Consider the following 14,100-nt stretch of genomic DNA (forward strand, 5'->3'; position numbering starts at 1 on the left):
AAATCTTATATCATCCCCCCTCCACCATCTTTGCAACCCAAAACAACCTACCATATCCCCCCTTCATCCGCTAAATCCTTTTTGGGTCCCCATGTCCCAAAATCTACCATCCTCCATCCTCCTATCAACCATCATAAAAATCCTATTCCCTCCATTCCTATGCAAGATCAACAAAGGCACATATTAGGGCACATCATCCATCATCATCCCCCTACATGCTCTTCCATATCCTCTCCATCAGACAAAGCTTCTCCTAACCATCTTCCCAAAGCTTACCACAGCAATGTGCATGCCAACTTCAAAATGCATAATGCTAAAAATCTACATCCTAGGCAATCATATGTCTATTCTAAAAAACATACTCCAAAAAGGAAAAATCCAATCAAAGAATGCAAAACAATGCAAAAGCCTATGAAAAGAAAATCCAAAATCATGTGGATCCCAAAGAAAAAAGTTTAAACCCAATGCATAATGGCATCCACCATTGCTAATCCCCCATCCAGTGACTCGTGTCCCCCATCTTCTAACTACATCTTGGGTGCCTATATCCCCAAGCACGCTTCCAAAAATCCTCCATCGAGCCTGCATCTACCATCTATCCCCCATATGCTCTTTTCACACCTGTCCAAACATGTGCCAATGTTGATCCTACAAACATCCCCATCTGATGCTCCTTTCCAGCCTTTTCATCCCTCCATCTCCTACCATCAATCTCATCTAATCCGATCTATTGCATAAATCACACATCTGATGTACCAATAGCTAGCAACAAAATTGAACATTCCTATAGCCAGTGAAAAATCCCAAAAAAGCCAAAAATAGCTGAAGAAAGCCAAAATCATTCCAGCTAAGTCCAAAGTCAAAAAGTTAAAAAAATAAAGAAAAATAAAGCATCCACTAGTGAAAACTTGGCAATTCAAGTGCCTTGGACAAGTACCATGATGAAAACTTGGCAAACAAGCATCATGCATAATCCAGCCATCCCCAGCTTAGCCTATCATCCTCATGCTTTTGGTCACATCTTGCCATCTAGCTCCATCTTCCAATTTATCCACCTATCTTTCATCCTCCATCTTTTATCTATCACTATCCACTTATCTTCTGCAACCTCATCCCATTATCCCAGCTATCATCCATCTCCCTAGTGCCTTCAGCTTTTCAATCCTAGCTTTAATCCTATCACATCCATTGTAAGACCTCCTTTTGTATGTCATCTTCTGATTGGGGGCACTGTATTCCTTGGAGATCTTGTCTTGTCCATCCTCCCTTGTCATTGGTATCTCACTCTAGGCTATCCTCATGCAAATCCAACGTCATCCTCTCATTAGCCATTCACTCTAGTGCCATCTATCAGCTTAGCTACCACCAACCTTAGCATTGTCCCCATATAGATGTATGCGGACCGACTCAGGTATTAGAGCTTATGCATATAGATGTATGCGGACTTGCTCAGGTATCTTCCCTTGGTAGCTCTCATTATTATGTTACATTTATTGATGATGCAACTAGAAAAGTATGGGTTTATTTCCTTAGATAGAAATATGATGTATTTCATGTAGACACCTAAAAATCCTTTAGAAAATAAAGTATTTTTATTTTCTGAAAAAGTCCCTAATGACATCATCATTTATTAATTAATTAATTATTTAATTACTTAATTTATTTTTATGCCATTAAATCCCTTTATCTTAATTAAAAATATTTAATTAAGGCATCCCTCCCAAAAATGTTTAAATCTTATTTAAACATTATTTCCTTATTTATTAATTATTTAATTAATAAATTGACTAAAAATCTTGAAATAAATTATTTATTTATTTTTTGTCCAAAACTTGGCTAATTTCCTTAAGACCACTAACCTCTTCCAAAATCTTCTAATCCTTCTTTAATTTTGATTAAAGGCTAATCCCATCATTTCCTACCCCTAATCCCAACTCACAATATTTAATTAAGATTAAATATTAATGCTCATGTTTATTAAAAATATTTTAATAAATATCTCCTCAACCCAAACCCTTGAAATAAATAAAACTTTATTTATTTCCTAAAAATCTTATTTATCCTCATTCTAGGAAATTGTAGACTCTTCTAGAAAGTCTTCATCCTCATCCAAAGCCTAGACTCTTCTAGAAGATGTCAATCCTTATCTTTGACCCTAATCCTAACCCCCCCCCCCCCAACCTTGTCACATTCCCTAAACATGGGTTAAGACTTGCTAACCCAAGCCAAAGCCAACAAATATCTTCTCCTTCACCCACCCTCATTAAATGCCATCAACTTGCCCATCTCCAACAAGCCTAATCTAATCTTAACCCAAGCCTAATCCAAGCCTTAATCATTTGCACATTCCTAAGTCAAGCTTAAAACTTTCTTAATCCAACCCAAGTCAAAATATCTCAACTCTCTCACAAATATTCCAACCATAAAACTTTATGAAGCCCACAAAGCCATAAATGACTCTTACAAGCCCATTCATTTCTCTTACAAGCCATTATGAGGGTCTTTATGAGCTTTGAGCCTCTTTTGTTGACGCATCAACCCCTCTTGCTCTAACCAATGACCCTATGACATGTGTCACTCCCTAGTTGGCTGTAGGAAAGTACAATCCATGTGCTCTCCTCTCATTCAATCTAAACCTTCCATAAGCTTTCTCCCATCCTTGCATCCTAACCCTTGATCCCTCAAGCCCTTTGCCTATTTAAGGAATCCTCTCCCAAGCCATTTTAACACAATCACCCATAGTAACAAAGTAATACCATTTTGATCATGAAGTAAACCCATAATGTTATTTTTGAGAAGCCATTTTACACCAAATCCATTCATCCAAGCCAAAATCCATCAAGAACACCATTGAAGCCTTTGGAGAATCGAGCATACATCCTATCTAATTAGACAAAGCTACTCAATTAGAGAGCTTCTCATTGAGAGAGGCCATTAATGGCTCATATTCTCAATTGAGAGCTCATCTTAGTCTATCTTGAAGTTATGTTTATTTAGTTTTGTGAATACTTTTGATTTGATATTTAGTGTTCTTTGCATTACTAATCCTTGTATGCATTTCAAACATTTAAGAAATGAAAATGCTTGGTTGAAAATGAGACTGGTAAGAAATTAAAATGTCTCAGATCTAATAATGGTGGTGAGTATTGCAGTCATGAATTTGAAGATTATTGCTCCAATAATGGTATTTGTAGACAAAAAAATATTCTAATGACTCCATAGGAAAATAGAGTGGCTTAACACATGAACAAGACTATAATGGAGCGCACAAGGAGCATGAGGTTGTATGTTGGGTTGCCCTTACACATGTGGGTGGAGGATATCAATACTATTTTATATTTGATTAATAGAAGTCCCTCTACTCCTTTGGGTTGTGGTATTCTAGAGGAAGCATTGACTGGTAAGAAGGTGAATTATTCTTTTCTCAAAACCTTCAGTTGTGAAGCATTTCCTCACATAGATTCTGAAAGTAGAACCAAGCTAGAAGCTAAGTCAAAAAACTATGTATTTTTTGGATATGGCATTAATGAATTTGGTTATAGCTTTTGGGATTTTGAATATCATAAAATTTTAAGAAGCAAGGATGTCATATTCAATGAGAAAGTGTTGTACAAAGATCTATTGCAACAACATGAGAAGAAAGAAAATGATTATGTAGTGATGATACTCCAAAAGCTGATGTTCTAGCCATTCCTCGTGATTTGTAACAACCACAACAACAAATACCACACACACTGGCGAATGGTAGATGGTGAAGAAGGCAAATTAGACCTCTAGAAATATTTTCTCCCTCTTTATATTCAATTTTACTTATTGATGCTAGTGAACTTGAATGTTATGATGAAGCTATGTAGGTGTATACTAAGATTTAGTGGGAGTCTATAATGAAAGACAAAATGGACTCTTTTTTGAAGAATAAGACATGGGATTTATGCAAGTTTCCTGTAGGTAAAAGAGATTTACATAATAAGTGGGTTTATAGGTTGAAAGAAGAGGAAGGAGAAAAGAAAATATTTAAAGCCAAGTTAGTTGTGAAAGGATTTGCACAAAAAAGGGCATTGATTTTGATGAGATATTTTCTCCTGTTGTTATGATGACTTATATCCGTACTATTTTAAGTCTTGTGGCTACTAAAGATTTTCATTTAGAGCAGCTTGATGTTAAAACAACCTTCCTTCATGGTGATTTGGATGAAGAGATATATATGGCTTAACTATAGAGATTTTTGGTCAAAGGCAAGGAGAACTTAGTCTACAAATTGAAGAAAAGCTTATATGGCTTGAAGAGAGAACCTCAGAAATGGTATCTAAAATTTGATAGTTTTATGCATGATCATGGATACAATAGGTGTCATTCAGATCATTGTGTTTATTTTAAGAGGTTGGATGATGACAGCTACATTATTTTATGTTTATATGTTGATGATATGCTTGTAGCTGGGTCTAACATGGATCAAGCACATGCATTTTCTATAAAGGATTTGGGGGCAGAAAAACAAATCCTTAGTATGAAAATTTGCAGAGATAGGAAGAACAAAACATTGATGCTATGTCAAACTAATTATGTGGAGAAGGTGTTGCAAGGTTTCTCTATGGAGAATGCTGAAGTTGTCCACACACCTTTACTTGGTCATTTCAAGTTGACTAAGGAGATGTGTCCTAAGACACAGGAAGAGGAGGATAAGATGTCCAAGGTACCCTATGCTTCAACTATAGGAAGCTTGATGTATGTTATGGTATGTACTTGGCCAGATATTGCACATGTAGTGGGAGTTGTTAACAAGTATATGAGTCATCTAGTAATTGAGCATTGGATTGTTGTCAAATGGATTCTTAGATATTTGAGAGGAACATCTAATAAGTGGTTACACTTTGGGGGCTCTACTATTGATTTACAAGCCTATGCTGACTCAAATTTGGCATGGGATATTGATGCTAGGAAAAGTACTATAGGTTATGTCTTTACTATTGGTGGAGTAGTGAGCTGGGTTTCTAGGTTACAAATGGTTAATGCTTTATCCACTATAGAGGCAGAGTATGTAGCTGCTACAGAGGCAACCAAGGAGATGATATGGCTTTTGTTCTTCTTGAAAGAACTGGGACACCCTTAGAAGGATAATGATTTCTTCACAGATATTCAAAGTGCCATTCATCTTGCAAAGAATTTAGCTCTGCATTCAAAGACCAAACACATATAGTTGTGATACCATTTCATTCGGTCAATTTTGGAGGATGGATAGTTCAAGCTAGAGAAGATAAATACAAATGAAAATCTTGCAAATATGTTGACAAAGGTAGTAACAAGGGAGAAGATGAACTCCTCTTCAACCTTAATTGGTCTTCTAGACTGAACATGAATAAAAAAATAGTAGCATCCAAGGTGGTTTGATCTAGTGGGAGCCTCATGGAGTAGCAACATAGCTACAAGATCAGTCTCCAAGTGGGGGATTGTTGTTTAGGTGGAGCTAGATCAGTCCTCAAGTGGGAGATTGTTAGATTGTGGTGACTAATTAGGAAAGTAATATAATTAGGTTGTAACCACTAGATTTTAATAATATTAGACTTGCTATTTGGTGGACGTAGCCTAGGGATTGGGTGAACCATGTTAAATCTTGATGTCTTGTGTTCTTTTCTATGTGATCTATTATTTTCTACTATTGGTTATATTTGCATGTAATTGTTATTTCTATCTATGGTTTAATCCTAACATCAATGTTGTTTCTTTGTTCTGTAACTCTTGTATGAGAACTTCTCCAACAAATCTTTCAATTGAAATATTCTCTGTCTCTAAGAGGAACCCATGTAAATCTTCCTTCCTCCATCACATTCTTCCAAACCTCAATTTTTTCATGTCTTTCAGTCCTCTCTGGCCCTTCGCAAGCTATGTTGTTCCTTATCTCTCTTGCACAAAACTTCCCCACCTTGAACCTAGAAGCATTTTGTGGCAGAAGATTGGCATCAATTGAATCAAATATAGTTGAGAAATATTGTAGTGAGTTCAAGAATCATCTTTCAAATGTGGCATCATATGAGTTGCCTCTTATTCAACTATTACAATAAAAAGTAGTTTTGTAGTGTGAATAAGTCCAAGAAAATATCTTAAGGTATGCCCATTCTCATATAATGTTTTATGCAACTACAATAACAAATTTACCATTATAGTCTCCTTTTTCCTTACATGTAACATCCAAAGTCTCATAGCTTCCAATTTATCAACAACTCCATGAAATATAAATGGATGATTTAAAGATTCTGTGAATCTTGAGATCTTGTACCTTTGATCATACATGTCCTCCTTAGACTCTCCAATCCCCATAATTCTCACATTGTTTGGAAGATTAGGCCTTAATTCTAGCTCTAGGGATGGCCACTAGAGACCCTAATTTATATCAAAATCTATGATGTGAACTATCTTTGTCCTTAAATGTTTTGAATATTATTTCATTATCTATGTAATGTAAATATTTAGGAATTTGGGTAATATGATTTATTAGGTCAAAGCATGTCATTATATCATCATCACTTAATTCAACATCCATAAAATCTTGATGGAAGACATGAAGCCAAAGCTTTTTATATCAGAGAAATGCACCTTCTATGAAATAAGCCTCAACTTTATGCATGGGAATACCTTTTATAAAAGAAAGCTCTCTTAATTTTGAGATAAAATGGGTAACTAAAAGAAATCTCTGAGAAGAAACCTCCTTTGGACAAAAATCAATAAATTGAAAAGTTCCAACCCTTGTTCCCTATGTATTTTTTTTGTTCTAATTGTGCCACCACCTAAATAAAAGTTGCATACTATTTGGAAAATCATTGTGAGTTCATAGCTACTATCATTCATAGAAGAGTTTTCATCATCATTATTATGATTATTTAGGTACTAATCATGAAATTTAATTGTTCTTGTTGGTGGCATCTACTCCACCCTTGCCGACAAAGTTTGAAATGATAGATTCAACCCAAGCATTTCTTGAAAATGGGAATTGAGATGGAATGTATATCTTTAAAGTGCTTTGCACTACTAAAAATTGGTCAATCCACTATTGTACCTTATCTAAACTCCCCCAACTATTCTCATCATGATAATGTTCTCTTTGCACTTTTCAAAATGCTTCTCATGATGTTTTTATTTCTCCTTCTCAAGTCTAGAAATATGTTTGACTAAGATCTTATATAAACACTCCCAACTATTCGTGTCACAAGAATGTTGTTCTCTTTTCACTCTTTGAAATGATTCTAGTGATATTTCTCATTTCTCCTTCTAAATGCTAGAAATATGTTTGACCAAGAGCTTTTCTAAACTCTCCCAACTATTCTCATCATAATGACATTGTCTTTACAGCATAAGAAATAATGTTGGTGATGCTTCTTGTTTCTTCTTCTCATGTTTAGAAATATGTTTGACATAGACCTTATCTAAAATCACCAAATTATTATTATAAGGTTGGTGGTATTTCCTCACCTATTGAAATTATTTTGGGGATTTTTCTATGTTTTGAGTGTCTGAATTATAGACATGCTTGCTCATAATTGTATCTAAACCTTCATCATTTTGCATCTAATTTTTCTAACTTTTATGTAAACCTTCTTGTACTACTAGCATTTTTATAATTTATATCTAAGATACATGTTTGGTTAAGATCATGTCTAATCTTTCATAGTGATACTGATCTTTTGGCTTCTCTTGAGATGATTGTTTGTCCAAAGCTTATCTTTACACTTTCTCCTTTTCCAATGTTGAGACATGCTTTAAAAAATTTATATTTAAACTCTACTCATATTTAAACACTCCTCATGTTTCTTACTATAATAGTATTTCTTTATATTTTCTTCTTCATCCTCTTCACTGGTATTATTGATTTCCTATTTGAAAAAAATAGTAACAGCATGAGAAAAAGTTAATGCGGAAGTGGAATTGGATTTTTATACATTCTCCAAATTGTTGAACTTGAAATTTTCAAGATTGACAACATAAAGTTTGAACTTGTTTATAGCATTTATATTCCGATTGGAAGAATATACATCTCTATTCTCCTTATTGTAATTAATATTAATATTTACAAACAAACACGTATCCATTTCCCTTCTTGGTTTTATAGACATGCCTTTCTACTAAGATAGAGTAATTATATTTTTCCCTACCACATATAACTTTGGTAGAAGGAAATAGTTACGTGTTGTTTCTTCTCTTTGTGATATGTTTATTAATTACATAGACACAAAAACATCACTTATATAACTTAAATTATTTTATAACTACCTTCCTTAATTTCTTGAATCTCTAGGAAAACTTTCAAAATGATTTTGAAACCCTATGTACTATTCTTGTGGGCTATAGATTGAATCATGTTTGCTAAATTTATTTCATCTTGAACTTCCCTTTCAATTTTGGAAATGTGCTTTAGTATATGCTCTCTAAAGGAATTGATTTTGTAATAATTTCCAACACTCCTTATTTAAAATCTAATGCCAAATTATGATGTTCATAATTGGTGTAGTTTGTTCTATACACATTAGAATAAGTTAATAGGATGGGAAATTAAAACATGTTAGAATATCCACCTCAAAGGTCTATGTTTTAGTAATAATCTACCTCAATAAGAGTTATAGTTAAGACAACTTGGAAGAAAAATTTGGAAAAAATTTTCTCAAAAGAATTTATCACTGTAGCCATTAGCTCATCAACAATAGGAATTGATATGTAGTATGTAGTAAGAGTTTCTCATTAGTTCTTTTCTTTTTTATAATGACTATTTAAATATTGGCAAAAGTAGGAGCCACTCAGCACAACATTTTACCTAGCATCATTACTTCTTACTATCTCTTGATATTCAATTAAATATAAAATTTATACTCATATAATTGGGATTAATATTAGGTGTGGGAAAAAAAATTATTGTCTTTTTGCTCCAGCTAATGTTTATGTTGGTATTGCACTAAATGGAGGCAATCAAGGTCAATTTGAGAGATTGTAATGAAGTTTTAAACTAAATATTAATTAAAAATATGGAGTAAAATGATAAACTTGTTTCGACTAGCTCATATTGACTCATACATGTGGTCTAGTAATTGGAAGAGGAAACTAGTTAAGATGACTAGCATATCACATGCGATATGAATATTTTATAAGTTAATATTCTTTTACAAGTACTTTCACATCATTTTAATTCATTGTGTTAAGGATCAATGATTTTGTAAGAGGAATTCATATCAAAGTGCACTTCAGTTCTATGAATCAGTTACATTGATTATAGATTTAGAGAGTGCAAAATGATAATGACAAACTCAAGATGGATTTGAAAATTTGAGAGAATTAACTTTAGTCTGTTAATGGGAATTCTAATTTGAGACTCCCTCATGACTAGGTGATATATGGAATGAATTTCATCATTCCCTACCTAGAAAAATTTTCTTATCAAAATTTTAATAGTCTTTTAAACGGATCTTGACATTTGGTACTATGTTAATTTAACCATTTATTCACAAGCTTTAGCAGTCTTTAGTAAAAATTGTAAGAATTTGCCTAAGGGAAAAAATTCACCCAAGAACTAAGAACTCAAACACAAGCACACAGTAGACCAAAGAGAGAGAGAGTATGATCAGAATGACAATGTATTCAATATGTCATTATTAATGCCGTGTTAAAGTACACTAGGAGTGCTTGTATATAAAGGCCTCTGAGATACATCTAGAATGCCTCGTAATCAGCATCATGATAAGTCATACAACCAAGCACATGTCCATCAGATATGGGTTATCCTTCATTAAGCACAAAAGTAAGTGTGGTGATGAGAGGATAAGCCTACAAGGGTGTGACATGCAAAATAGTTTTGTAGACACCATGTGCTTAAATAGAGTTGTGTACTCCTATGTTGTCAACATTACAACTCAAAAAGGTGCACAAACTATTAAGTGTCTCACAAATAAAAATAATAAAATAATGTAAAATAATAAACTAATGCATTAACCTAAGTAAACTTAAGTAAGTGTAATAAGAAAATACTTATTTACACAAACAAAAATCATATACTTAAAATGTAACAAGTAAGCATTTGACATCATATGAGAAAAAGAAATAAAAATATGTAAATACAATGAATGACTTAGCAACCAATGTAAATTTTTGAAACATGGGAAACCTTTTTTCTTATGTATTTCATTTTTTAGTGGTTCTAAACTTATCATCATTATAGAAAAAATGTCCCAAAACTTGGAATAAATTTCTAATGCTTTGCACTCAAACTAACAGGTGATCCAATTTGAATTGGATTGGTATTTTCCTTGTAATTATGGGTACAAAATTAGAGTCTTAAAAAAATCAACTACTAGTGATCTATCAAAAATTGTGATATATTTGTGAAAATTTTGCATGTTAAAGTTTAGCTTAAAAAATTGGTATTTTTTAACTTTGTCTCAACCCTGACTCTTAATTTTTTAGAGACCTGCCTAGCTTATCCATGTCCTCTATTTCAAATTCAACATATCTCTTGAAGCCATTTGGGAAAAGTTATGTACTCTATCTTTTCTTATCCTCCATTTGTATACTTCATCTACATTAGACTTAAGCTATAGGTACATTATGAAACTAAAAAATGTACGTGTATTCTTCTAGCTCATTTGAATTATTTTTAAGGAGGCCTCTTAATAGATGTATATTTAATTAACGTTCAAGATACATAAGAGATATTTTTCATATTTGTAATATCTATTTCATTTTTTATGTATCATATGATATCATTAATCTTATCTCCAAGTCTTTCATTTCTATATTCTTTAACAATTTACACTATTGGGTCACCAATTAAATAGGTATGAAAAATCATTTAGAAAAAAAAAATCTCATAAATATTAGTTCTCTAGAATCATAAAAAGAAAAGGTATTCAATTATTTTCTTGATTTATGCTTATTCTACATGTGGTATATTCTTTCATCAATAATACATTATGGTCCATGACTTATTCTCATTATTTTAATTTCTCAAAAGTTTACTTTCTAATTTTAGATAATCTTAGATAACTTGTGGGAATTATCAATCCATATAATTTGTAATATTTTTAATATAAATTTTTTAATTTCAATCAATCTTTAGAGTAATTGTCTCTTCTATTCCTATGTAGAATATCTCACTGGAGATTATGAAACAATCATTGAGAGATTTTCATCTTGAGGATAGTAAAAGGAATGAGTTAGTAATAATAATTTATGGTAAATTACTCTTTCAGACTATATTTTAGGTCTTTTAGTATGTGTCTAGTCAAAGCATGATTTCATTCGAGCACAATGTTTAAGTATAAGTATGCATGTGAAAGTGTTTAGCAAAAGGAGAGATTATTTACAAGGATTTTTCACAAGGTTCATTGCAATTTTATGATGGGTTTTACAATTTTAATGGGTTTTCTTATTTTTTAAAATTTGAGTTATAGCTTGTTCAAGACATTTTGCAAATTTTAAGTTTTTTGCCAATTTGTATTTGATTTTTAGGGTTTTTTATTTTAGGATCTTGTGAATTTATATTTTTTATCCTTTTAAGTTTTTAAAGTATCTACAAAGCAAGATATACCCCTAGTGTCTAGCAAGGCAAGGCAAATTATGGATGGATAACTAGAAAAGTAGATAGATGATAGAAAATGGTTAGCTACACTATCCAAAAAGTTGTTTGGGTTTCCAAGGACTATCCCTAAAAATAGGACATGCTTTATGACTCAAAGACTAGATATGGTAATGATGGGCTATTGGTCCACTTTAGCAACTAGATGGAAAATGATGGATGGGGATAGACATTCATTTTGTATCCTTATTTTCATCAAAAACAAGATATAGATTTTGATAGGAAAATGATATGATATATATAGGAAAAGAAAGATAATTAATGGAGAATGGGATACAAACTAGAGGCTACTATGAGATAGGAAAATTTGGAGCAAAGAGATTAGGATGGTGTAAAGAGGACAAGAAAAGATAACCTCTAGGGAGATCTCTATCCTAGTCAATATAAAAGTTTGGAAAAGAGGAATATGGAATTTTTTATAGGATAAGTGGTATAAGGGAAATAGGATGACAAAGAAAATGATAGGGGATAACATGAGTAAAACTTGCCCCCATGTATTAAATGCAAGTTGTTCATAGACTACACATGATGCTTGTTTGCTAAGTTTTTATCATGGTACTTAAAATAGGTGCATATTTACAAGATTTTCACTTTTGGACAATTTTTTTGTCGTTATACATTTTTTTCCTACCAACATGCATTTTTTCTAGGTTTTCATCAAGGGAACTATTTTCCCATTCTTTTTTTCATTTTTCATATTTTTCATTTTTTGACATTTTTAGAAGATAATGGAAACATGACATGACATGGATGAACAACTCATGCATATTATTCTTTGGATAATTCTCTGGAAAGGTATATAATAATGGACCATGACTATAGTAGTAGGCTTATATGGATTTATAGGATAATGATTGTAGAAAGTAAACTCAACCAAGATAACTAAGATGTGGTGGAGGAGGGGGTGGGGGAGGGGGGGAGGGGTGAATTAGTTATCCAACTATTAAAACATTTATCAACCTAATTAACCTTTACGCATGTGATACATTTAATCAGTAGCCATAAGAAGATAATCATATAAAATAGCACTGGATATGTTAACTAAGGAAACCCTTTATGAGACGAAAAACCTTGGTGGGGATGGTACCCATAAAATGATGTACTAATATAAAACCTCCTTGGAAGAGTATGGTGACATAAGGAAAATTCTTTCTCCTTAGCCCTAGCTTCTTCTAGGGTCTTCTCTAGGCCACTTCTCTAGCCTATTAGGGTTCTTTCACTACCCTAAATTAGAAGGATTATACTCCTAATCTACCCTTCCTTCAACTTGTCCACACCAATATAACTCAACTCCATCCAATCAACACTCTTTAGATGCCTCACTAGCTCATCCATAGCAAATGTCTCCATGTGAACACAATCCACTCAAAATGGAGAGGGGTAGTTTTTCCTAGGGAATTGGAGCCATTCCAACCCTCATCTGCCAAGGATCCATATAAATCTCTATCAATTTCAAGAAATTGCTCCAAATTAGACCTAATAGGGCTACACGAAATTAGGACTCCGAACTCACCTTTTGGCTCCCAACTTGGAAAAATGGTTAATAAGGTGGAAAAAAAACTTCATATCCTAATACCCTTTTGGAAGTCCTTCAATATTTAGTTAGTCTCACTTCCCCAACATGTTTGTACAGTGGATTGCTATTTTTAAGCCTTAAATTAAGGGTTTCCCAATATACTGGCAGAATTCACAAGATTTTGTTCAAGTCAATATAAAATCATATCATCAAGACTTCACCTTGGCTATAGGACCTCTCCACTCTCATATCCTTCTCTCCATCCAATTGGACTAAATCATTAATTGAGCTCAATCTTATTAAATTTGATTCAACCTCTATGATCCCTAACCATGCTTTCTTGGCATACCTAGGGCATCATTGAAAAGAAGCCAAAAATACTTTCTAGGGCCCAATAATTTTCATGCTTATATTAAAAAGATTATTCTCACACATTCCAAGAGACCATACAAATTCCTAGGTGGAAAGGTGAGTTAAGACTCCATCTTCCAAAACTGCTTGATACCAAACAACAACTATGCAAAAACCAAACTATTTACAAAATGCAAAGGAATGAAAAGAAAATACCTAACTAACCATGCACATGAATTAGTAATAACATATATTTACTCATCTTAGGTCACAATATAGATTTCAATCCATTAACTAATCAAATGAAGCAAAATGACTCTAACCACGACAAAATTAATCAGTAAAACACTTGTTCATTAACTAAAATTGCATCAAAATTCCATCCAACCATCATCACAAGTTGAGGGAGGCCTTATATAGGTCTAATACACATTTTAAAACCAATTTTAGATGGTTATTTTACCCTTTTCTTTAAATTTCACTTTTCTGCAATAAAATTTGTCATGACAACTTTAACAATTTTCCATAGTTGTCATGCAACTTGAAAACTTTTTATCTAATTGGACTAGGCTTGGTCAAAACATTCTAAAAATATAATAAATCTTTGAACATGTCACTCAAG

At 32.8% G+C, this 14,100-nt stretch overlaps 1 pseudogene; it reads right to left on the reverse strand.

Annotated features, from left to right (window-relative positions):
- Positions 1-963: 963 nt before the first annotated feature.
- Positions 964-6,186, reverse strand: LOC149572278 (scarecrow-like protein 28; annotated as a pseudogene).
- Positions 6,187-14,100: the final 7,914 nt, after the last annotated feature.

This window comes from Cupressus sempervirens, chromosome 2 (assembly GCF_028749045.1).
Source record: "Cupressus sempervirens isolate cs-2001-9-10 chromosome 2, ASM2874904v1, whole genome shotgun sequence".
Classification (NCBI taxonomy): Eukaryota; Viridiplantae; Streptophyta; class Pinopsida; order Cupressales; family Cupressaceae; genus Cupressus; species Cupressus sempervirens.